At 38.9% G+C, this 26,050-nt stretch overlaps 1 protein-coding gene across 7 annotated transcripts in view; it reads right to left on the minus strand.

Moving 5' to 3' along the window:
- The window catches only part of EHBP1 (EH domain binding protein 1), a 494,124-nt gene that overhangs the window by 449,696 nt on the left and 18,378 nt on the right, over positions 1-26,050 (minus strand). For all 7 annotated transcript variants that reach the window (XM_049696094.1, XM_049696098.1, XM_049696097.1 and 4 more), the window contains one exon: positions 10,000-10,137. The gene's annotated coding sequence lies outside the window, so the exon portion shown is untranslated. Of the gene's footprint in view, positions 1-9,999; positions 10,138-26,050 lie in introns of those variants that run through there.

Consider the following 26,050-nt stretch of genomic DNA (forward strand, 5'->3'; position numbering starts at 1 on the left):
ATTTTACACCACTCACAAAAATTAACCTGAAATGAATTAAAGAGTTAACCATAAGACCTGGTACTATAAAACTCCTAGAAGAAAACATAGGGAAGAAAACTCCTTGACATTGGTCTTGGCAATGATTTTTTTAGATATGACACCAAAATATCAAGCAATAAAAGCAAAAATCAATAAATGGCACTACATCAAATTAAAAAGCTTCTGCACAGCAGAAGAAACAAACAACAAATCAAAAGGCAACTTAAGGAATGGAAGAAAATATTTGCAAACCATATATTGGATAAGGGGTTAATAACCAAAATATATAAAGAACACATACATTTTAATAATGAAGACAAATAATCTGACTTTAAAATGGGCAGAGGAACTGAATAGATATTTTTCCAAAGAAGAATGCAAATGGCCAACAGGTACACAAAAGGATGCTCAGTATCACTAATCTTCAGCAAAATGCAAATAAAACCACAGTGAAATATCACCTCACACCTGTTAAAATGCTATCACCAAGAAGAAAATAGCAAGTGCTGATGAGGTTGTTGAGAAAAAGGAACCCTTGTGCACTGTTGGTGGGAATGTAAATTGGTTCAGCCACTATGGAAAACAGTATGGCGATACCTCAAGACATTAAAAATAGAACCATCGTATGATCCAGCAATCCCACTTCTGGGTATATAGCTAAAGGAAATGAAAACAGGATATTGAAAAGATGTCTGCAGTCCCATGTTCAATGCAGCATTATTCATAATAGCCAAGATACGGAAACAACCTAAGTGTTGGTCAACAGATGAATGGATAAAGAAGATGTCATCTGTTTGTCACATATCATACACACACACACACAGACACACACACACACACACTGGAATATTATTCAGTCATGAGAAAGAAGGAAACCCTGCCATTTGAGACAACATGGATGGACCTTGAGGGCATTATGCTAAGTGAGATAAGTCAGACAGAGAAAGACAAATACTGTATGATATCACTCATATGTGGAATCTGAAAAAGCTGAACTCGTTAAAAAAGAGAGTAGAATGGTATTTATCAGGAGGTGGGGGTTTGGGGAAATTGGGGAGATGTTGTTTAAGGATACAAGCTTGAAACTAGTAGATAAATAAGTTCTGGGGATCTAATGCACAGCATAGTGATTATAGCCAACAAGAGTGTATTATAAACTTCAAGGTTGCCAAGAGAATAGATCTTAATTGTTCTCACCACAAAAAAGAAATGATAATTACATGATGTGATAGAGGTGTTAGCTAATGCTAAGATAGTAATCACATTGCTATACATAAATGTATCAAATCAACATCTTGTACACCTTACACTTACACAATGCTATATGTCAATCATATCTCAATTTAAAAAAGAAAGAAAAAAGTTTCTATAATTCAGCAAACTTATTTGGTATCATATAAATAACAAAGAATGATCAAACCCAGAAAATATTATCCAGTTGCTCCTAAGTCTGGTGAAAAAGGCTGACCTGCTTACTTGTTGACATTCAGCTCTTATCTGCTATCATTCCAGCTGTCCATATAACTCAGTTACAGCAGAAAAAAAAGTTTTATAAATCGAAAACAACACACAAAAGAAAAAGAAGGCAAGCTTATAAATAATATGTGTGGGCAAAATGAGTTATTACTTTAAGTACTTATATTTTCTGTGGTTCTCACAATAAATGTGATAAAGAGAAAAAGATTGAAGATGTAAGTGGAGTGACTTAAGCTATGGCTTAAGAGTCAGCCACACCTGGGTTTAAATCCTGGTTCTGCAATTGTGACCTTGGGAAAGTTGCTTAACTTCTTTAAGTCTGTTTGCTCAGCTCTGAATTGAAAGTCATAATATCTTTCTCATAATTGCTACTGTGAAGACAAAATGCAAAATATGTGTTTAATAAGTGTAGCTATTTTGTTGTAATTATTATCACAGAAGCTTTGCTATGTAGCACCTTGCCATCTAAATTAATTTTTGTATTTGTGTCTCCCTTTGAGCTTCTTCAAAACACTTTATATGCATCATTTTATTTGAATCTCATAACAACTTGTAAGCTAGATATGACAGACAAAATTAACCTCATTAGGAAACCAAGATCAATGCATTGCCTCAGTCATCCAGCATCTGATAGCCTTGGGACAAGAATCCACGTCTTATCCTTATCTTCAAGAACAATTCTCCAGTCTGTTCTCACACAGCAACCAGAGGGAGCTCTTTTTTAAAAAAGCATCATCTGATGATAATGTTATCCCCTGCCTTTTTGTCCCCTTCCCCTCCCCTTCTTCTCTCCCTCTCCCTCTTTTCTCCATCTCTATCTCTCTCTCCTTTTAAGTTTCTAGTTTGATTCGTCCAGAAAAAGAAAATCCTGACTCCAGCTCAACGGGGTGAATCTCTATACAGGAGAGGAAAGCTTATAGTCTTATGACTCAGTCCAGATAAACACCAGAAAGAAAAAAGAACAGGTCAACAGTAACCTAACTGAACAAGTGAATACTCATGTGTTTCTCTTGCCTCCTTCCTTCTACCTCATTCCCATTCTGCTCTGGAAAGATCAGAGGGCACTCCACCCACTTAGAATGCCTCTGCTAGAAAACAGAAAGAGAAATACTGGGAGGGAATTTTTTGTGCAAAAACATTTATATTCACTTTCTTCTCAGAAATGTCATGGGCAGAAAGTATGAGAAGAAAATATAGAAATACATGAGGCATTGCAAACATACGTCTAATATCCTAATATCAACTTGCTGTAGGTCAGTGATTCCTCAACTTTTTCAGAGTTGGAACATCATCCTTTAAAAGTTTTATCATTTTTTAAAAATTAAATGCAATTAAAATCAATTCGAATAACAATGACAGCTCTTTAACTGATGTTGCAAGACCATCATTGCTCTATACTGCAATGGAAAAATTTAGATTTCAAAGTTTTTCCATTTCAGTATATATTCAGAAAACATAGTTGTTTGTGACTGAGGACAGCATTTATCAGATAACTTTTATCCACAGAAGAAGCATGTAAGCATTTGTATTATGAGATACATTATGATGTTGAGGGTGGAATTTCCCCTTAAAACCCATCTCCTCCTCTTCTCCTAACTGTGCCACTAATCCTTAAATTTCATTATTAAAGGTTAATTCCTTTAAGGAGGCAATATTGTTTTATACCAAGTTTTATCAGAACAAAGATATAATCAATTGTAAGATGTACCACTATTTTATGTGCCACTAAGAAAGAAAAACCAATGCCAATTATAATAAGACATCACCAATTGTAAGAGGCATCCCAATTTCAGAGACACTAAAATGTGAAAAATGTGAGTCTTAAACTATATGAAATGAAGTAATTAAGAGCATGGACCTTAATATCAAACACATCTGGATGGACATCCTGTTTCTGCCATTGGATAGATGGCTTGCCTTGGGGAAATTACTTAACTTCTTTGAACCTCTTTCTTCTCCTCTGTGAAATTAAAATATTAATATACTCCTCTGTGGTTAGCAAGAATTACCTACAGCGAGATATAGAAATGTGCTTAGTGCAGAACCCAGCCCTTAGTTAGGGCTCCAAAATGAAAACTATTATTGTTATTAAGGAATTATTATTACCACTGGGGATAGTGGGGTATTAAGTCCCCACTGCCTCTGATTCCTGACTTTCAATGAGTTTGTGAGATCTGAGATAAAACAGATCTTCACAGATTGAAGCTTTTGACATGACATTTGTTTGTAGGAGAGGAGATAAGTCCAGAATGGGGAAATGACTTAGGGAGGGAAGGCCGGGGGGTTGGGGAGCTGGATCACCAAGCCAAATAGTATTGTGTCTTCAAACTTTGGCTCAGGATTGCTTCTGGTTTCAACTTGATTCTACATTAAGAATATACTCATACCTTTGAAAACAATGTTAAGTGAAAGAAGCCAATCAATAAAAGACCACATATTGTATATGATTCCATTTATATGAAATGTCCAAGAATAGGCAAATCCATAGAAACAGAAGTAGATTAGTGGTTTCCAGTGGCTGAGGGAAGGGGGATGGGGAGTGGTAGCTAAGGAGGATGGGTATTTAGGGTGATAAAATTAGATTGTAATGATGGTTGCATAACTCTTGAATATGCTTCAAACCATTGAACAGTACACTTTAAATGGGTGGATTTTATGGTATGTGACTGAAACCTCAATAAAGACATTCAAAAAATAAAAAAAGAATACATTACTATATCCTGCTATTTTGAAGTCTAAAACTAAACTTTAAAAAAATCACTTTACTTTTTAAACTACAGAAACAGCTGAATACACTTAGAAAAAGAAATGTATCAACTTTACCTTAAATTACACATAAATTGATAAAACTCACAAAGTTCAGTTAAGGTTTTCACTTTATTTCCACCCACTACATGTAAAAATGGTCAATTCTAAACATAGTCTCCAATTTTGTGAACTTCAGAAGATTTAGTCACAGGGATAATGATTTAGCCTCTGTCATGAGCCGGCATGCATTGTGCACTGGGCATGCAAAGGAGCTTCTTATAATCAGGAGGGATATTCAAAATATTTAAAAACTGGATGGAGTCAGAAACTGAGTAACCAGAATGGATGCCAGCTGGAGGCCCCTTAGTTGGTAGAATTTGGAGGAGGCTGAAGGTCCAGGAGGAAGGGCCAGGGACATTGAAAGTGGTGGGATTGCAGAATGGGGGCACTTGGAAGCTCTAGCAGGGGCATTTTAATAAGTGATACAAAAGATTTCAATATGTTATCAAATAGTTAGAGCTGTTCCAGGGCATTTCTGGTATGCCAACAGGATGCTCACCTGGTTCTCCAAGTGTGGCCTTAAAATCTTAGAAGTTTAGAGATGATCTCTTTTCCTCCTGACATTTTACAGATGAGAAAACCAAGGTTGAGGAAAGATGAGTGGCTTGCTTACAATGCATGAATAGTAACAGAGTCAGAAAGAGGGTCCATGCCTCCAAAATCTCAATCCAGATTAGATACGGTAGGGAAAGTGGGCAAAACATCCTCATACCAAATTAACTTGCCCATTCATCATCTTTAACCACTTCCAAATCAAAGTTGCAATTTATTTCCTAGTTGTGTGCATAGCAAAAGCATATATATTCTTCATGAGAGTAAAAGACCTTGAACGTGGAAAACAAATGGACAGTGGGTCCAGATTCCAGGTAATTACTGTTAAATTATGTTAATGTGAAACATCATGGTACACATGTAGCACTTCTCAACAGAAGCCATGCATCATTGCTAAAGCAAATTTGAAGAGAATAAATCAAAGGCATTTAAAATAAAATATATTGGCACATAATCTCATTTTGTAACTTTTGTCTTCCTAGTTATTAGAAAGAAAAGATTAGAAAAGAAATAACAAAAGCTAGGCAAAAATTATTGCACTCACCTTAAGTTTTATTTAGAGAATTGCCAATAGAATGATGCAGGAAAACTTTTTGGATGCATAGGGTTTTGTGTATATTGGGGAAGAGATGAGGATATTCACTCATTCATTCATATTTTAATAATAACTACTGATATATGAATGGCCCTTCACAGTTTTAAAAGGGCTTTACTGGGAATTCCCTGGTGGTCCAGTGGTAAAAACTCGGGGCTTTCACTGCTGTGGGCCTGGGTTCAATCCCAGGTTGGGGAAATAAGATTCCATAAGACATGCGGTGTGACCACACACAGACACACACAAAAATTGCTTTCCTAAACATGTAGTAGAAGACTATTGACACAGGAAATATTTCGCAATATATTGCTAAGTAGAAACGCAGGCTACAAAAACATATGCAGTTAAAATGTTATTTTTCTTTAAAAGGAAGAGTGTGTGTGTGTGTGTGTGTGTGTGTGTGTGTACCCATACATATAAAAAAGATTGAAGACACTGAAATACTATCTATTCTCCTTGGTTGATAAAATGATGGGTACTTCTTTGGTATTTTCCTTTTTCTTTTTCTGTTTTCCAAGTTTCTTGTGCTAAACATGTATTAGTTTTTAAATTAAAAAAAATTTTTTTAGGGCTTCCCAGGTGGCACAGTAGTTAAGAATCTGCCTGCTAATGCAGAGGACACGGGCCCAAGCCCTGGTCTGGGAAGATCCCACATACTGCGGAGCAACTAAGCCCGTGTGCCACAACTACTGAGCCCGCGCTCTAGAGCCTGCAAGCCACAGTTACTGAGCCCGTGTGCCACAACTATTGAAGCCTGCACACCTAGAGCCTGTGCTCTGCAACAAGAGAAGCCACTGCAGTGAGAAGCCTGCACACCGCAACGAAGAGTAGCCCCCACTCGCTGCAACTAGAGAAAGTCCGCACGCAGTAGTGAAGACCCAGCGCAGCCAAAAATGAATAATTAAATAAATTTAAAAATTAAATAAAATAAAATTTTAATTGCTTCCATCTAGGCCAACAGGCACGTGAAAAGATGTTCAACATCGCTAATATTAGAGAAATGCAGATCAAACCCACAATGAGATACCTCACACCAGTCAGAATGGCTATCATCAAAAAGTCTACAAAAAATAAAAGCTGGAGGGGGTGTAGAGAAAAGGGAACCCTCCTACACTGTTGGTGGGAATGTAAATTGATGCAGACACTATGGAAAACAGTATGAAGTTCTTTAAAAAACTAAAAATAGAGCTACCATGTGATCCAGCAATCCCACTCCTGGGCATATATCCAGAAAACACACAAACTCCAATTTGAAATACAATATATAGAACAGATAAATAACAAGGTCCTACTGTATAGCACAGGAAACTATATTCAATAGCCTGTGACAAACCATAATGGAAAAGAATATGAAAAAGAATGTATATATATGTATAACTTTGCTGTACAGTGGTAATTAACACAATATTGTAGTTCAACTATACTTTAATAAAAAATAAAATTAAAAAATAAAAACACTTTGTTAGATTTAAAAAAAAAAGAAAAGATACATGTACCTCAATGTTCATGGCCACACTGTTTACAATAGCCAAGACATGGAAGCAACCCAGGTGTCCATCAACAGACAACTGGCTTAACAAGGTGCCCATATACAATGGTATATTACTCAGCCATAAAAAAAGAATGAAATATTGCCATTTGCAGCAACATGGATGGACCTACAGGATATCATAGTAAGTGAAGTAAATCAGAGAAAGACAAATATAGTATTATATCACTTATATGTGGAATCTAAAAAATAATACAAATGAATCTATATACAAAAACAGAAACAGACTCACAGACACAGAAAACAAACTTACAGTTACCAAAGGGGTAATGTGGAGGGGATAAATTAGCAGTATGGGATTAATAGAGAGAAGCTACTACATATAAAACAGATAAGCAACAGAGATTTACTGTATAGCACAGGGAACTATATTCAATATCTTGTAATAACCTATAAGTGCTTCCATCTGTACTTTATATCCATTGAGCCTCATGACAATCATGTGACATATAACACCTCATTTGATAGAAGAGCATATTGAGTCTCAGAAGAACTGAGTGACCTGCTACTTGACAGGTAGCAAATATTAGAGCTTGGGTTTTCATCTTGGTCATTTGACTCTAAATCTTATGCTCTTTCCTCTACATCACAATGCTCAGTTCTCAGAGCTGGCTTATATGATGGCTCAGGGTAGCACATTCAGAGCTTTCTTTATGTTATCTTTGCAGCAGAGCGTCATCCACTCATTTGTACCTGTTAGTCATTCTGTAGAAACCAATTTTCCAATTAAACAAGTAGCTGTTCTGGAAGTGGCACCAAAGTCTTGAAGCAATTAAGCTCCCACAACAAATCCCTGCAGCTTATTCATTTGAGTAGCCTTTGTTCCAAAGCAGTACACTACGCACCACTCTCAAATCTTAAAAGCTTCCTGGATTCTCTCCTGGACTTTGTCATCTATATTACAAGCAATTTTCACGCTTATCAGTTTTTATGAGGTATGTGTTTTTCTGAGACCTTTTTCTTAAAAGCTATTTCTTGCTTCCTGAAAGACCCAGTTCCACTGTGAAAAAGCAAGGAGAGTTATGAGCAGGTAGAGCTATAGAGCTAAATGTGACCACAAGCTCTGCTGGAAGCTCTGAAAATTACCGCATTCCCTCAGTACCTCACAAATGAGCTGGGAAAGCTGCTGCTGTTAGCTTTCTGGGCATAGAAAGAGTTCTCAGTCAACTGAGAGTCCCTGCCTTAGGATTTACTGAATACTGTTTTATTCCTTGACTTTTCACACAAATTTTGCAGCATCAGGTAAATGTTCTGAATGAGTGACATTGTCCAGATCAGAAAGATTTGGAGTGGAAGCTCTACAACCATTTTGTAAGGTACAAAGGGAAGATGTAGGTTAAGCCGAAATCTTCTGGATTTTGTGTTCCTTTGCCAGATGAAACTATCTTCATCCTTCAGACAGTTGATGTGTGGTTCTGGGCTTAATAATGATGGTTTCTAGGTGTTTATTTCTTTATTCTCCTTTTTAAAAACAATGCATATCTTTGGCCAGAGGAGAGGATGCTGATATCTAAGTAATATGACACAGATATGTCTAGACTTCATAGTCAGCCCTGTCCTGGACTCACAGACACCTTGAAGTAGGACTCAGCACTTCTATACTTCTCAAGAAGAACAAATTCGACTCCCCTGAGACATTATTAGAAACACAGGTTTTATTACAGATTTCATAGAGAGATGCATGAAAGGGTTATATCAAGCACCAGATGGCAAACTTTCACAGAAACTCCTATTAAACATCCCCATGCGCCCCACAAAGTTCCCCTTGGCTACCTCTTCACCCTTTAATCTTGTCCACACATAAGCTTCAGTTTTCCCTGGTTCTGGATCTCACTGCCTTGTCCCTTGTCCCTGCCCTCCCCTTCTACCTCCTGCAAAAAAATAAATAAATAAAAAGTTTCCAATGCAGAACAAGTTAGTGAACTTTCTTAATCTTGCATCCTCATACCAATCACACCGTTCAGCAAAGAACTTCTTTTGGAATCAGTTGGGTATTATAAATTGCAAGCAATTTTTCTCTGTCACAAATAGTGTTGGCCATCACTAATTATTAGGAAAATGCAACTCAAAACCACTCTATTACCTCACATCTATAAGAATGACTATCATGAAAAAGACAAGAGATAACAAATGCTGGCGAAAACATGGAGAAAAGGGAACTGTTGAGCACTCTTGGTAGAAATGTAAATTGGTAAAGACATTATGGAAAACAGTATGGAGGTTCTTCAAAAAAAACAATAAAAATAGAACTACCATATGATCCAGCAATTTCACTCCTGGGTTATAACCAAAGGAAACAAAATCAGTATCTCGAAGAAATATCTGCACCTCATGTTCATTGCAGCATTATTTACAATAGCCAAAACACAGAAACAACCTAAGTGTCCATCAACAGATGAATGGATAAAGAAATTGTGGTATATATACACCCAATAGAATACTATTCAGCCATTAGAAAAAAGGAAGTCTTGCTATTTGCAACAACATGGAGGAAACTTGAGGGCATTATGCTAAATGAAATAAGTCAGAGAAAGACAAATACTGTATAATCTCACATATAGGTAGAATCCAAAAAACCAAACCCATAGAAACAAAGATAAGATTTGTAATTGTCAAAGGTAGGGGGTGGGGAGTAGGTGGGGGTTATAGTAGCAGGGGATGATGTAATTAGGTGAAGGTAATCAAAAGATACAAACTTCTAGTTATAGGATAAATAAGTCCTGAGGATATAATGTACAACATGATGACAACAGTTAACAATACTGTATTGTATATTTGAAAAGTTGCTAAGAGAGTGGATATTAAAAGTTCTCATCATAAGGAAAAAAGTTGTTACTATTTGAGTTGATGGATGTTAACTAATCCTATTGTGGTGATAATTTTGCAACATGTACATAAATTGAATAATTATGTTGTATACCTTAAACTTATACAATGATATATGTCAATTATATCTCAATAAAACTGTCGGCGGGGGGGACCAATAGTGTTGGCTTACCGTGCCAATTCCTTCTGAAAAGTGGGTCCAAGTTCCGAGGAGGTTTTCTTCAAAGGTATTTCAGTAAAAACTTGAGTCTATCTTTAGCAGAGCCATCTAGTTGGGATGTGAAGAGACAGGGCTTGAGATGGGAGGAACCTAAGGAATTTAAAGTGAAGAAAAGAGAAATTAAAATTTATTAACTATTGTGCTGGGTTCTTAACATTCTTTATTTCATTGCATCTTCACAACTAAATTTTACAGATGAAGAAACTAAGGGCTTAGAGATGTTAAAATAAATCTGTAAAGTCTCATTGCTTCTAAGAAGCACAGCTAGGATGCTAAGCCAAGTCCATTTACTCCAAAGTCTAAGGTCTTTCCTTATACTCCATCACCTACCATGGGTTTTGGATTTCCAATATTTAGAAAGCTGCCTCCTCTACCATCCAATCAAGATCCCTGGCAGCTCAGGGGTGCATCTGTCCACAGAAAGCCATTTCCCCTCTTACACTGACCTGGCCCAGGGACAGTTGGATTTAACAGCCTCTCCTGGCCCAGTCTCTCTTTGTCCCATTGCCAGTTCTATCCAAGCAGGCACATGAATCCCTGACATCTCATAGGAAGGTGAAAGTATTGGCATTGTTGGGAAAGGGATGATGGATGAACTTGAGTGCTGTAATGGAAAGGACCCTGAACCAAGATGTAGGCTACACAGACTACCACAGAATAAGTCAGTGTGTTTTCCTATCTTTGATCTCTTTGGAAACAAATGTCTGCATAAAATGAAGTGAAACAGGAAATAAAAGAGAATTCATGTTTGTGGACTGTTTCTCATAATGTCTCTCAAACATACAAAAGTAAACCTTTTTCTTTATTTTATATTTGAATGATTTAGCAACTTGACATGAACAGATTTAGTCTTGCAGTATAAAATAGGACAGAACATATTTTAGTTCTTTCTGTCTTCTCCAAGATGCATTATATTTATATATCCAGGGCAGGCTGTATGTAGACCTACTTCAGCTGCCCACTCAATGCCTGATGTGTCATTGCTCAAGTTACTTCTTTTCTTTCTGCCCTAATTTCATTGACTATAAAAGGAAGAATGTAGACTAGATAACCCCCAGGTTTCCTTCCAGCCATGTGGTTTACAGAGTGGTGAACTCTGCAAAGAATGACTTCCCTTGTGGGAAACACTACCTCCTATTCTGTGAAGGATCTCAAACTCAACATATTTACCCACAATCATAGCTCCCTTAAGGTTATCGCCAAAAGTACAGGTAGAAAGGGGGATAAGGGACAGAATGTAAAGAAAGCTCAGTGGAAGGTGAAAGTAAGTCTGAGGAAAATGTAATTGCGGGTTAACATGACTTTGCAGTTTTTTAGGGTATGTGTGTGGATTCCACTTACTCTAGCTATTTATCCCAAAGTTTTATTTATTATATTTTACATAATACTAACATTATACTACATTAAAGAGTAGATCATGTGGAATTCTTGATTTTGGTTTTTGGATTTTGAGAGAAATCACTTCAGAGACGGCCTTAGCTATTTGCCCACATGTATGTGGGTACGGATTTTTCAATCATTAGCTGTTTGGATTTTAAACTTCTTCAGATATTTACAAAAATTATACATTGATATAGAAATCCACTGAGAATTAAAGGAGCCCTGTCTCCTGGTTATTTTTGTACAGTTACACATGAGATTTATTCCTGGATTAGTACAGAGAACTTTTTGACTAGACTGAGATAATCCCAGACAGCTTGTGAATATTGTCACTGACAGAAGGCAGGCCTGCATTTTGAAGACACTTGTCAGACTGTGACCTGTGCAGCATTTAACACTGTATCTCACTCGCTCATCCTTGAACCATTCTCTTCTCTTGATTTCTATGACACCAGATTCTCTTATTTTCCTTCTCTTTGTCCTCTTTTTCTTGGCCACCTTTCTAGGTCACCCTTCTTTTCACAATCTACTAGTCTACCTAGGAGCTGTCATTCACTCTCAAGATGCTGATCACCACCTCTACCCTGATAAGTCCCACAGCTATATCTCTAGCCCAGACTGTGTCTTGACCTATACACCTAAACATCCAACTGCCTACTCAACATCTACACATGGATGGCCCATGGGGATCTCTAACTCATGTCCAAAATGAATCTCATCACCTTCCCTCTAAACCTGACCCTCTCCTCTGAGTTCCCTGTCTCCACAAATGACTCCACTATCCACTCAGTTGCCTGAGCCAGAAAATTGAATAGCATCCTTGATACTTCTTCTTCCTTCCATACCCAACACCCATCCCATCGATCATCAGACTGAGCAGAATCTAACTCTGCATCATCTCTGGAATCTGGCCACAGCTCTTCTCCTGCACTTGTGCTCCCTTAACCCAGGGGACCCCCATCTCTTACTTGGAACACTCTAATAGCTTCTCCTCTGATTCCCCACTCTGCTCCTCTTCATTCCATTCTCCACTTTACAGCCAGAGTGAGATTTTAAAAGAAGAAATCTGATCATTTTGCCCCTCTGTTTCCCATGGCTCTTAAGTTTAAGTCCATACTCCTTAAGATAGCTTACAAACCTTCTCTATCTTGAACTCCACACTCCAGAGTTAACACATTTTTTTTCAGTTCTTCCAGAGAGCCACAATGTCTCTCACCCACAGGCTTTTACAAGTCCCATCTCCTGAAAACTCCTACTTTCCTACTTTTGCTTCATTAACACTCAGAAGCCTTTCTTGACTCCCTCCCCCCAACACACATACCTAGTTATCACAGTGCATTAACTGCCCATCTTTCTGCTAGACTACATGGTCCATGAGAGTAGGTACCCTGCCTATTTTTAGTTATATCCCAGCACCCAGCACCCTGCCTAGCATATAGGAGAAGTTCAATAGATATTTGTAGAATAAATGAATAAAAAATAAATGTGTCACTGCTTTGTACTAGCAGCAATATCAGTATCTTAAGCCTACTTTATTTGCATGCAGCGTAAGCTCACTATTGAATCCAAAAAAAAGGATTCTAGTTCTGTTTTCTTTTTTTAAACTTATCTTTAAGCAGTAGAACCCTGTTTTTTTTTTTTTTCCAGATGAAATGTGTGTTAGAGCCCAATTTATATAAAGTGGATAAAAATAGAGCTGCATATATTGAAAATGGGCTGGGGAAGCATCATCTACCCACCCCTTTTGATCCTGAGGGATTTCTGCAGGACTCATTAGGACACTCAGAACTTAGTTTAAAAACCACTGATCGAACCAAATCCTACTGCAACTAGGCAGGTACATTCATATCACTTGAGACTTTGGTTTTCAAAATCTTCTGAGAAGCATCCACTAATAGAAGAAGGTGCTTGTTTATCTAAAGAAATGAGGAATCAAATATGAGACCATCAAGTAACTCTAGTTCAGCTTTTCTGATGATGCTTTTCTAACCCAGAATGAAAGGGTAAAGTACACTTTGAAAGATTTAGAGGCTCAAAGTACTTCAGGACATAGATTGACCACACTTTACCATGAACCTTGACATCTGGGTGTGGGGGGTGGTTCAGAGTGAGTGAAAGCATAAGAGGATTTCCCTGATGGTGTTTTTGCTTTGGTTGGAGTCTGAGGTCAATCACACGTGTAAAGTTCTAATCCTCATATGCAGGTGTGAGTTCCTTATGTTGCTGATACTCAGCATTGAAATCTAGGATTCTTTTCATTAGGAAATTTTTTCTCACAAACAGTGTTTTCTGCTAAAGGGAGCCAACTTGCTCCAGACAGAACAGCATTTAGAAAAGCACAAGAAGAACATTTTTCAATAGGAAATCACACAGTGAAATGTTGCTTGGGCAGATGAGCCACAGCTGGAAGTGGCTGAGAGGAAAGACTAGTCAAGGGCCCACACAATACACTGGGGGAGGCTGTGACATCAGCTCTTATCAGAGGGCCATCAACACTTAGTGTACCAACGGAAGCCTTGGCCTTAAAACCAGCAAGAGATAATTTCCTCTAAATTTCTTGGGGGGAAAAGTGGGAACACTTTCATGCCTATAAATACGGTTTACTTTGAATGTAGGCAAAACTTGAAGCATGAATAAAAATCCGAGTAACTTAATGACTATACGATCAGGAAGCGTGGAACAACCTCTATTAGAGAAAAGTATGATAAAAATTTATTTTCTTTCACTGACTATAACATTAAGAAGAAATCAAGAAAAATGCTCTACATAATAATGGATAAATTTAGGAGCAAGGGTCATTGGAAAGAGGCTACCTCTAACTTTGCTTATGCTTAAAACATTGTTGACAGTCACTAAATTTGACACAGTTGTACTACAAAAATTTATTCTTTGCTGAGGCAGATGAGGCAAATAGATCACTTTCGTAACAGTACAGTCAAAACCTAAGTACTTAAGAGATGTTCAGTTCAGTTCCTGGCTAAAGAGCTTACAATCTACTTTTAGCCTCAGAAACAGGCAAGCAAATGAAGAATTGTAGAGGGTACGGCAAGTGTTGCAATAGCTGGAAGCACAGGGAGAACACAGGAGAGGAATACCTAACCCAGCATGCGTTCTGACCAGGGGAGGCTTTGACAGGAGGTGATAGCTGGGCTGTCTTGAAGGTAAATAATACAGAAAGGAGGGAAAAGGGGAAAGGGTAGCGGAGGTGAGATGGGGGAGGGGTTCTAGATGAGAGAGCAGCATGTACAAAGACGAGAAAGTGTTGCTTGTTTAGTAGTGTCATATGGTTAGAACATAAGGTGTTTGTGAGGGGATGGCAGGAGATTTAGCTAAAAAAGTAGGGAGGACTAAAGCCATAAAGGACATGAAGGTGTCAAGCTAAGGAGGGTGAACATCAGTCCTTAAGTTTACAGGGAGCCATTAAGGGAAATAAACAGAGAAATAACATGATCAGATAAGCAATTTGGAAAGAATCTATTAGTAGCAGCATGGTGTCAAAGTATAATTTTCAAAAAGTTTTAAAAATGAGCCTCATGTTAATATAGAATGGACACTGGTCAAGAATTTTATTTAACTCATTAAATAATGAGGGAACCAGTAATTTAGGTAAGCTGGTTCTAAGACACTTGAAGAATGGGGGTTTACATAGGCTCTCAGGAGAGGAATCAAAATGAGTTTCTTATTCTTTTAAGTTAGAGACAGTTCTGGTTAGTGTTAGATCAATAAAATCTTGGGATTATCTCTTTTAGGGACAAAACTGTTTGCATCTCTACCAGGCAAAAATCTACAAGTTAACATGTAACTGCCTAGGGTGTGAGTCCTTACCTTACAAATTCCAATAATAATAATAATAATAATAATTAAAAAAAACAACTCCAATGGTGGTACATTCCATAATGAAATAATTACTGGGTAGACCTGTTAAATAACACATCACATTGAAAGGATCTACTGCACAGCCTTGGCCTTTATTTCCAAGCACTGTATGCTTTTTCTTAACAGTGGAAGGAAGAGGGGATAAGATGGAAGCTTGAAAAAAAAACAAAACAAAACAAGTTAAAAGCCAGTGTAATAATTTTAGGAAAAGTTGGAAGATGACAAGTATAAACGAAGGCAATAGCAGTGGGATGGACAGCTAGAGAAAGGGTTTGAGCAACTTTAAGAGAATAGTGGGAATATGACTTGGCTGTTAATGGAATGTGGATACTAAGGGAAAGAAAATATCCATGGACAATTCTCAGGTATTTTGGCTTGTGTGATTGAACAAAAGTATTATTCTTCCAGGTAGGAGTAGAGAAGGGGGAGTAGTTGGGGAGTATCCTGTAAAGGCAGGGGAGAAAGGCTGAGTTCTGTCTAGAGAGTGTTGATATGAAGGGATAATCTGCCTATAAAGGGAATCGCCAGCATGTGAGCCTGCTCTCAGAAGACCAAGCTGGAGATACAGACAGAAGAGTTATTTGCACGCAGGTAGCAGAGTGCACATGCACATTTCACTTATGCAAATCCAAATATACACCTTTGGCAAAGCAAAGGAAGAACAAAAGGGATAGAGAAAATCAATAGTTACAATGATTTTTCCCACCATTCCTCTCATACAGCTTACGTCCCAAAATTGCCTCGTCCCAAGACGAGAGGCAATACTCTTAGCAAGTTTCCATTTCCCTGGTCTAAACATTCCCTCCTGCTGAGTGTTGGTCTTATATTTAAAGATACTGTGCCTATTTTTTTTTTTAATAGTTTTGGTCCTAAACCCAAGTCAAATACATATAACCTGGTGCTCAGGTGAAATTCAATAATCTCTTCCAACACTGAAGGAAAAACCATGGAGGCTTATGGAACGTTGTTTTCTACTGTGTTCATAGACTATTAAAAGGATCTCTAAGGCTAAGTTATATTATACCTTGCCCTTGACTTTAGAACATTCCCTCTTCATCTCCACCCCCAAAACTCCATGTCTCAAAATGTGACCCCATTATAGGTAAAGTCGAATGTTTCAACTATGTCACTGAAGCAAATTTGAAAAAAGAGGATAGAGTCTAGGATGTAACCCCAGAGAACACTGACCGCTAAGTAGGGCTCAGACAACCAAAGATCTTGAAGGAAACTGAGAGCTGGCTAGCGAGGCAAGAGGAAGGAAAAATCAGAAGAGGATGGAAGTTAAAGAAATTTCAAGAAAGGGATGGTCTGTAACTTCAAATAACCACTGGGTAAGATAAAGGTAGAAAAATGTCCATTAGATTTGGTAATAAGAAACTGTTGGCCTTAGCACCAAATCTTACAGAGAGGTAGAGAGGGGGCAGAAGCAGTTAAGGAGTGAGGAGACGATAAGGAAGAAGAAACAGCAAGTGTAACTTACAGCTTTTTTTTTCCAGGAAGAGTAACTATAAAGGGAAGGAGACAATTTGAAGAGAGTCACTACGTATAATTGCTCAGGTTGTGTAATGGTCAGTCCCAGAAAACCTGGTCACCATGTTGATTCTGTGAATGCTCCCTGCTGGGCACATGCAGTTCACAATAGGATGTGGTAGCCTGTTTTGAGGGGGACACTGGATTGAGGAAGAGCTGTTTGTTTGTTTGTTTAGTATTAAAAAATTAACTTTATATATTTATATATATATAGGGAAGAATTTATATATTGGGAGGAAAGAGGTATCAGAGAGGAGGAAGTTGTGTGTGTGTGCAAATGTGTGTGTGACACAGAGAGAGAGGGAGAGAGAGAGACAGCGGGGGGACAGTTGAGAACATGTGGTTCTGAATAGGCAGGAGGGGGGTTAATCAGAACACACTGGAGTATTTAACTTTGGATAGAATGAAGAATACTACTTACAGTGAAATGGAGGAAAGAGTGAGAGAAGATAATTTGATGGTGGTACAAGTTGGGGATCTATCAGGAAGTTGAGGGGTGTGTGTGTGTGTGTGTGTGTGTGTGTGTGTGTGTGTGTGTGTGTGTGTGTGTGTGTGTGTGTAGGAGAAAAATGCCTTGACTGAGAGTAAGGGCATGGGGAAAGGGAATTACTTTTAGCCAAATGATGGGGAAGAGAGCTTGAAGTTTGGACTAGCCACTGAAGACAAGGAAACGAGGGATAACTCAGCACCCAAAACGATTACTGTGGTATTAAGGGTCCAGCTGATAGAAGAGACCACAATTTTATAGTGGAAACAACCCTTGGCAAAGCTTGAAAACAAATGCTGAACTAGTAACAAGGAGTAAATGATGGAAAGATTCCATTTAAGCCTTTTTACTTTGCATTTTAAAAAAAGAGAGAGCTGAATAGGGTTTGTAATCTACTGAAGAGGCAAAAGAGTATAGGAAAAACATTATAGTCATTCACTGAGTATATCCATATGCAGACTATTAAACAGTCAACTATAAAACTAAAAGAGATGATGTTACATAGACATCAAGTACACAGGACCACCCCTAGGGTGTGAGGGGCCATAATCAAATATATTTTTGCTCAGTTCCCTGACTATAAATACAATTTGATTTAAAAATTGCATGACAAAATTTATGGGCCAATCTGAGAAACAGTGGTTTAACAGTGAAGATTTAAAATAGCTGATAGAAAAGATATAAAGAATTTGTTTATTGTCCAATCAGTACAGATGAATATTCTTCTTAGAGTCCAGGTACCATCTCTTCCTGTTCTTTAGTGTCAAATGAGTTATTCTGGGCTAATTTCATATGCCCCACAGCTGGAAAAAGGTAGCAACACCATTACTACTCACAATGCCATGGCTCTTTGGAACCTGCCTGAATTTAAACAATGTAGATTTCTTACTTCCGCAGTTCCCTAATACCATTTACTGTCTTTAATACTGGTTATAGCATTACTCATGAGGCTGCACCATCTATCATGCCAATCACTCTCTCAAAGTTTGTCCTGTGCTTCCATGATGATGACCACAAACATGAGGCCAGAGTATGCAAAAAAATGTGAACAGTAATTTGTTTTCTAGTCATGTTAAACTTACTGATAGAAATTTTATAGTGAAGGCATAGAGAAACATCTTCTGATCTTCCCTTCTCTTAAACCCATTAGGACTAATCACTGCATTCCATATATATATATACCAGTATGTATAAAATAGATAATAATAAGAACCTGCTGTATAAAAAATAAAGAAATAAAATAAAATTAAAAAACTCAAAAAAAAATAAAGGGAACTATATTCAATATCTTGTAATAACCTATAATGGAAAATAGTCTGGAAATAAGTGAATCACTGTGCTGTACACCTGAAACTAACATAATATTGTAAATCAACTATACTTCAATTAAAAAGTCTAATAGTTTTAAAAAAAAAAGAGAGAGAGAAGGCACCATTGCCTTCCAAACACTTCACCAGCAGGGAGGATAAGTGAGGGACTCAGGGGCGGAGCCAGAGGATGGATCCCATTAGCTTAAGGTCAGTCCCTAATCAGGAAAGGCTTAAGACCCCCTGGGACAGCATGACTGTCATCAATCAAAAAGATTCATTAGTATTGCAGAGCCATGGCCTTTAAAAATCCCTGGAGGAGACAAGCAAGGCCACCCCTGCAGGCTGTCTGACACAAGGCCGGGAGCCTGTGGTAGAGGTGGGGTGACACTGATGAGGGAAGGAGGGTGTGCCATAGAGAACAAGATGCCCACTGCCACCCTGCCGCCCTTGGGTGCTTACACTGGGAGTGACTCCACAGTTGGAACACACGTGGGTGAGAGTCGGAGCATGGCCAATACATGCTGCTCAAGCCCAAGTCAATGCGGGGTCACCAGTATCCCAAAGCCCCGACCTTGTCCTTAGCCCTACATGAGTGAGAATCTCCCCAAACCAGCGTGTCCACACCATCCCAGTGGCCCTGCCACCCTGCAAAAGAAATATCTTGCTGGCAATGGGAGCAATCTGTCACCAGGTCACTCCTGAAGCCAGGCCCTGGCACCAGACCCCAGGCTCCACTTCATAGGCATGAGTCTAAAAGCTCCCACTGGGCATTTGGCCAACGTGGTGGGGGAGATGGGGTGAGGTGATAAAGAGTCAGAGATTGCCCTAAAGGAGAAATGGACCCCTGAGAGAAATCATTACCTGGGACCATGTGGGTCCTGGTTAAAGCGGGGTACTTTGCCCAGACAGTATTGCCAGCTGTAGTGATCCTAGTCACTGGAGGAAGACTTAAAAACTTTTGAGGAGGGGCTTCCCTGGTGGCGCAGTGGTTGAGAGTCCACCTGCCGATGCAGGGGACACGGGTTCGTGCCCCGGTCCAGGAAGATCCCACTTGCCGCGGAGCGGCTAGGCCCGTGAGCCATGGCCGCTGAGCCAGCGCGTCCGGAGCCTGTGCTCCACAACAGGAGAGGCCACAGCAGTGAGAGGCCCACGTACCGCAAAAAAAAAAAAAAAAAAACCTTTGAGGAAAGCACTTCCCTCCACTGGGACCCATGTGGGATCAGGTCTGGGCTCAGGTGCAGGATGGCGGAGCTTCCGGGAAGATGGCGAAAGAGTAAGACGCGGAGATCACCTTCCTCCCCACAGATACACCAGAAATACATCTACGCGTGGAACAACTCCTACGGAGCACCTACTGAACGCTGGCAGAAGACCTCAGACCTCCCAAAAGGCAAGGAACCCCCCACGTACCTGGTTAGGGCAAAAGAAAAAACTAAACAGAGACAAAAGGATAGGGACGGGTCCTGCACCAGCGGGAGAGAGCTGTGAAGGAGGAAAAGTGTCCACACACTAGGAAGCCCCTTCGCGGGCGGAGACTTCGGGTGGCGGAGTGGGGGAGCTTGGGAGCCGCCGAGGAGAGCACAGCAACAGGGTGCGGAGGACAAAGCGGAGAGATTCCAGCGCAGAGGATCCGGCCGACCGGCACTCACCAGCCGAGAGGCTTGTCTGCTCGCCCGCCGGGGCGGGCGGGGCTGGGAGCTGAGGCTCCGGCTTCTGCCGCGAGAGGACTGAGGTTGGCTGCGTGAACACAGCCTCCAGGGCGTTAGGGCACCGCGGCACAGACATGAGACGCTAAGGCCGCTGCTGCTGCCACCAAGAAGCCTGTGTGCGAACACAGGTCACTGTCCACACCCCCTTCCGGGGAGCCTGTGCAGCCCGCCACTGCCAGGGTCCCGGGATCCAGGGACAACTCCCCCGGGAGAACGCACGGCGCGCCTCAGGCTAGCAACGTCACGCCGGCCTCTGCCGCCGCAGGCCCGCCCCACACTCCGTGACCCTCCCTACCCCACCCCCGGCCTGAGTGAGCCAGAGTCTCCGAATCAGCGGCTCCTTTAACCCCGTCCTGTCTGAGCAAAGAACAGACGCCCTCCGGCGACCTACACGCACAGGCGGGGCCAAATCCAAAGCTGAGCCCCTGGGAGCTGTGAGAACAAAGAAGAGAAAGGGAAATCTCTCCCAGCAGCCTCAGAAGCAGCGGATTAAAGCTCCACAATCAACTTGATGTACCCTGCATCTGTGGAATACATGAATAGACAACGAATCATCCCAAATTAAGGAGCCCTGTGGATGAAAGGCTCTTGGTGCTGCAGCCAGGAGTCAGTGCTGTGCCTCTGAGGTGGGAGAGCCAACTTCAGGACACTGGTCCACAAGAGGCCTCCCAGCTGCACATAATATCAAACAGCGAAAATCTCCCAGAGATCTCCATCTCAACGCCAGCACCCAGCTTCACTCAACGACCAGCAAGCTACAGTGCTGGACATCCTATGCCAAACAACTAGCAAGACAGGAACACAACCCCACCCATTAGCAGAGAGGCTGCCCAAAATCATAATAAGTCTACAGACACCCCAAAACACACCACCAGACGTGGACCTGCCCACCAGAAAGACAAGATCCAGCCTCATCCACCAGAACACAGGCACTAGTACCCTCCACCAGGAAACCTACACAACCCACTGAACCAACCTTAGCCACTGGGGACAGACACAAAAAACAACAGGAACTACGAACGTTCAGCCTGCAAAAAGGAGACCCCAAACACAGTAGGATAAGCAAAATGAAAAGACAGAAAAACACACAGCAGATGAAGGAGCAAGATAAAAACCCACCAGACCTAACAAATGAAGAGGAAATAGGCAGTCTACCTGAAAAAGAATTCAGAATAATGATAGTAAAAATGATCCAAAATCTTGGAAATAGAATAGAAAAAATGCAAGAAACATTTAACAAGGACCTAGAAGAACTAAAGATGAAACAAGCAATGATGAACAACACAATAAATGAAATGAAAAATACTCTAGATGGGATCAATAGCAGAATAACTGAGGCAGAAGAACGGATAAGTGACCTGGAAGATAAAATAGTGGAAATAACTACTGCAGAGCAGAATACAGAAAAAAGAATGAAAAGAACTGAGGACAGTCTCAGAGACCTCTGGGACAACATTACACGCACCAACATTCGAATTATAGGGGTTCCAGAAGAAGAAGAGAAAAAGAAAGGGACTGAGAAAATATTTGAAGAGATTATAGTTGAAAACTTCCCTAATATGGGAAAGGAAATAGTTAATCAAGTCCAGGAAGCACAGAGAGTCCCATACAGGATAAATCCAAGGAGAAACATGCCAAGACACATATTAATCAAACTGTCAAAAATTAAATACAAAGAAAACATATTAAAAGCAGCAAGGGAAAAACAACAAATAACACACAAGGGAATCCCCATAAGGTTAACAGCTGATCTTTCAGCAGAAACTCCGCAAGCCAGAAGGGAGTGGCAGGACATATTGAAAGTGTTGAAGGAGAAAAACCTGCAACCAAGATTACTCTACCCAGCAAGGATCTCATTCAGATTTGATGGAGAAATTAAAACCTTTACAGACAAGCAAAAGCTGAGAGAGTTCAGCACCACCAAACCAGCTCTACAACAACTGCTAAAGGTGCAGGATGGCACTGCACATCTCAGTCCTCTCAAGCACTAGAGAGGGACCTACAAAATTCCAAGGAAGGCATTCCAAAGCTGGGGCCCAGGGCAGAGACCTAGAGTGTCTAGCCTAAGGGAGGCACAGCATGTACCTGCTTTATGAAAAGAAACTCTTATATTTTTTAAAGTTCCGTGTGAGCCCCTCTCTGATACCACCTCTCTCCCTCCATACTCAGAGATAAACAATATCCTAAAATTTTCCTTTTTTTTCTTTACGGTTTTACCACATATATTTGTATTATTTAAAAAAAAAAAAGATAGTTTGGTTTTTCATTATTTGAACCTCACATAAATAGAACAAACTTGTATATATTCTTGCTTCTTCCTTGAATCCATGGATTAGGAGAAAATAAAAAAGGCCCGCGTACCGCAAAAAAAAAAAGTTTACTTAGCTTTGATTAGTTGTATTAAGATTATGCAAAATGTTAACAACAGTGGAAGCTGGGTGAAAGATATATTGGAATTTTGGTACTGTTTTTGGAACATTTCAGTAAGTCTAAAATTATTTCAAAATAAAAAGTTTTTTTTTTAAGTGGAGAGGGAAGAGTTTGAATGAAAAGGAAAGGCAAATGCAGACAATCATTGAAGCTGAATGGTGGGTATGGAGGAGTTTGTTTTATGATTCTCTACTTTTTTTTGTATGATTGAAAATTACTACCAAAAAAAATTTTTTTAAGGAAAACAATCACAACAACAAAAAATTTATCTGGTCTGGGTTTTCACTTTGTGGGACAATTTTAAACAACTGATTTATTTTCTTTAAATTTTTTTGGACTACTATTTTCTATTTCCTCTTGAAGAAGTTTTGGTAGGTTATATTTTTCTAGGAATTTATCCATTTCTCTAAATTTTCCAATTCATAGCCTTAAAGTTGTTAATAATCCTCCTTATTAATCATTTAATTATCTGCTTCAACTGTAGGTATCTCTTTTTTTCTAATATTTATCTGTAAGAGGCTTTTCAAAGAAAGAATTTTGGGCCTTGTTAATTTTCTTTTATATTTTTTTCTATTTCATTGATTTCTGCTGTTACCTTTATTACTTCCACACTTTTATTTATTTTTATTTCATTATTGTTTTTCTAACTTCTTAGTTCATTGTTAACTTTTCATGTTTCCTAATAAAAGCATTTAAGGATGTAATTTCTCACTAGATCTTACTTTATCTGCGTTGAATACATCCTGATTTATAGTACCTTTGCTGCCACACATTCTAGTATTTTCTAATTTCTATCATAATTTCCTCTTCGGGCCACAGGTTATTTAGAAGAGGATATCTTAATTTTCCACATATGGGCTTTTTCTAGTTATCCTTTTGTTATTGATTTCTAACTTAATTGCATTATGGTCATAAACTGTGGTCTGTATGATTTCAAACTTTTGAAAATTGTTGATATTTGCTTTATAACTCAGCATGTGATCAATTTTCAAAAATGTTCCATGTTGGTTGAAAAGAATGTGAATCCTATAGTTGTAAGGTACAGTGTTATCAATGCTTATTCAATCAGAGCCAGCTTATTAATTGTGTTGTTATAATCTTCTATCTCCTTACTGATTTTGTCAGCTTGATCTAATTACTTACAAGTTTACAGAACTCTTAAATTTTCCTGGAGAACTGAACCTTTTATCCTTATGAAATGGTTGTCTTTAGAGTTTTCTGTCTTAAGGACTGTTTTGTCTGATACTAATATAGCAAGACCAACTTTCTTGTGGTTAGTGTCTGCATGGTATAATTTTATCACACTCCTAGTCTCAATTTTTCTGAATCCTTATGTTTTAAACATGACAGATAAACAGAATATAGCGGAACTCTTTCAAACAGAACATATATGTATGTATACACACACACACACACACACACCATCTGTAAATCTTTGCCTAATATGTTGGGCATTGAGTCTATTTTTGCTTATTTTAACTCCTGAAATATTTAAATTTATTTCTACCATCTTATTTTGTGCTTTTTAATGTGACTTGAGCCTTCAATATTTCTTTTTTCTCTGTTTTCATGCACTTTTGTATTGAATATTTTTCTCTTTCCCCTTTTTTTCCTTTTTAATTAAGAAGTTATACACCCTTTTGGTAGTTATTCTGGAAATTTTAACTTGGATACTTAATATCGTTACCATTCTCCCAAACAATAAAAAGGACAGAATACTTGAACTTTGATCATTCTTCTCCCAATTTACCTGCTATTCATGGCTGTGTATTTTATTTCTAGGTAGCTTTTGAAAATCTCTTAAGAGATTATTATTATTGTTGTTGTTCTTTTTAGCCCATATTTATTTACAATTAAACACGTATTTAGCACTTTCCTTGCTCCTCACTCCTTTATTCATCTCTGACCTTCCATCTGTGTTCACTTTCTTCAGGAAGAAAATGAGAGCAGCCTTTAGAATTACCTTTTGAGGGTCTAATTGGTGGCAAGCTCTCAGTTTTTGTTTGCTTGTTTGAAGACGTCTAATCTTTTCCATTGTCCTTGAAAGATAATATACAAATTTAGGTTGACAGTAGTTTTCTTTTAGTACACTGGCTTCCGTGGCTGTTAGGTTTAATTGTTGTCCTGTTGAAAATAATCTGTCTTTACTTTCTTTGGCTGCTTTTACATTTTTTCTCTTTGTTTATGGTATTCTGCATTTCTACTGGAATGTGCCTAAGTGTAAATTTCCTTTTATTTACCCGTATTGGGATTGTTGGGCTTTTTGAATCTGTGGCTTGTCATTTCTTGGAAATTCTCAGTCCTTATTCTTTCAATTATTGCTTTCACTCCTTCCTTCCTCCACTGTCTGCCTGGAATTCTGATTAGATAATTGTTGTATTTCTTACAATATCTCCATGACTTATAACCACTCTTTTATGTTTCCATTTCTTTGGGCTAAATTATGTAAAATTTTTCAGATCTATATTTCTTAATCCATTCTCTAGCTGTGGTTATTCTGGTATTAAATCCATCCATTGTGTTTTTAATTTCAAATATTACATTTTAAAGTTCTAGTAGTTCTTTTGAGTCTTTTTCAAATCTGCTGGGTCATGTTTTATGTATATTTTCAATCCCTTCTCTCATTTCTTTAAATACATGTAAAATACTCATTTTATAGGCTGTGCCTGGTAATTCCAATGGCTAATGCTTTGTAGTCCGATTCTGTTGTTTGTTGTTTCTGCTGGCCCTTGTTCGTTCGTGGTTTATTATTTCCCTTTGTATTTTGTGATTTTTGACCATAAGCTCATATTTCTTTAGAACTTATTGATGGGAATTCTTTAAGGCCTGTGTTGAAGATGAGTACCCCCAGAACAGATTTGTATTTGTTACTGCTAGGTGCCTTGGAACTACACATTGAGGTTTACTTTAAACCTAATTCTTGACTTGAGTTTTTTGGACTCCCAGGTATAGTGTGGATTTGGGCTGCAAGCCTGTGTGTTGGCTGTGTTACAAATCCTCAAGGAATTTTTTGTTTTTTCTCTCCCTCCATTTAGAGTCATCCTCAAGGCAGGCAATTTTCCTTGCAATTTTCTGGGGGTGGAGGAAATGCGGTAGATATATGTAGTTCATCCTTTCACAAAATGGGTAGTCTTTGGGGCATCCAGGTTTAAGAAGTGGTGGATGGGTCTATACTTAGACTTCTAACTTTGTGCACACCTTAACCAATGCATTCACTCATCTGGCAAAAGCCCTCAAGGCAAAAGACTCTCTAGGTTTTTGTTTATTTCCCGGGTTCCCAC

Source organism: Orcinus orca, chromosome 13, assembly GCF_937001465.1.
Source record: "Orcinus orca chromosome 13, mOrcOrc1.1, whole genome shotgun sequence".
Classification (NCBI taxonomy): Eukaryota; Metazoa; Chordata; class Mammalia; order Artiodactyla; family Delphinidae; genus Orcinus; species Orcinus orca.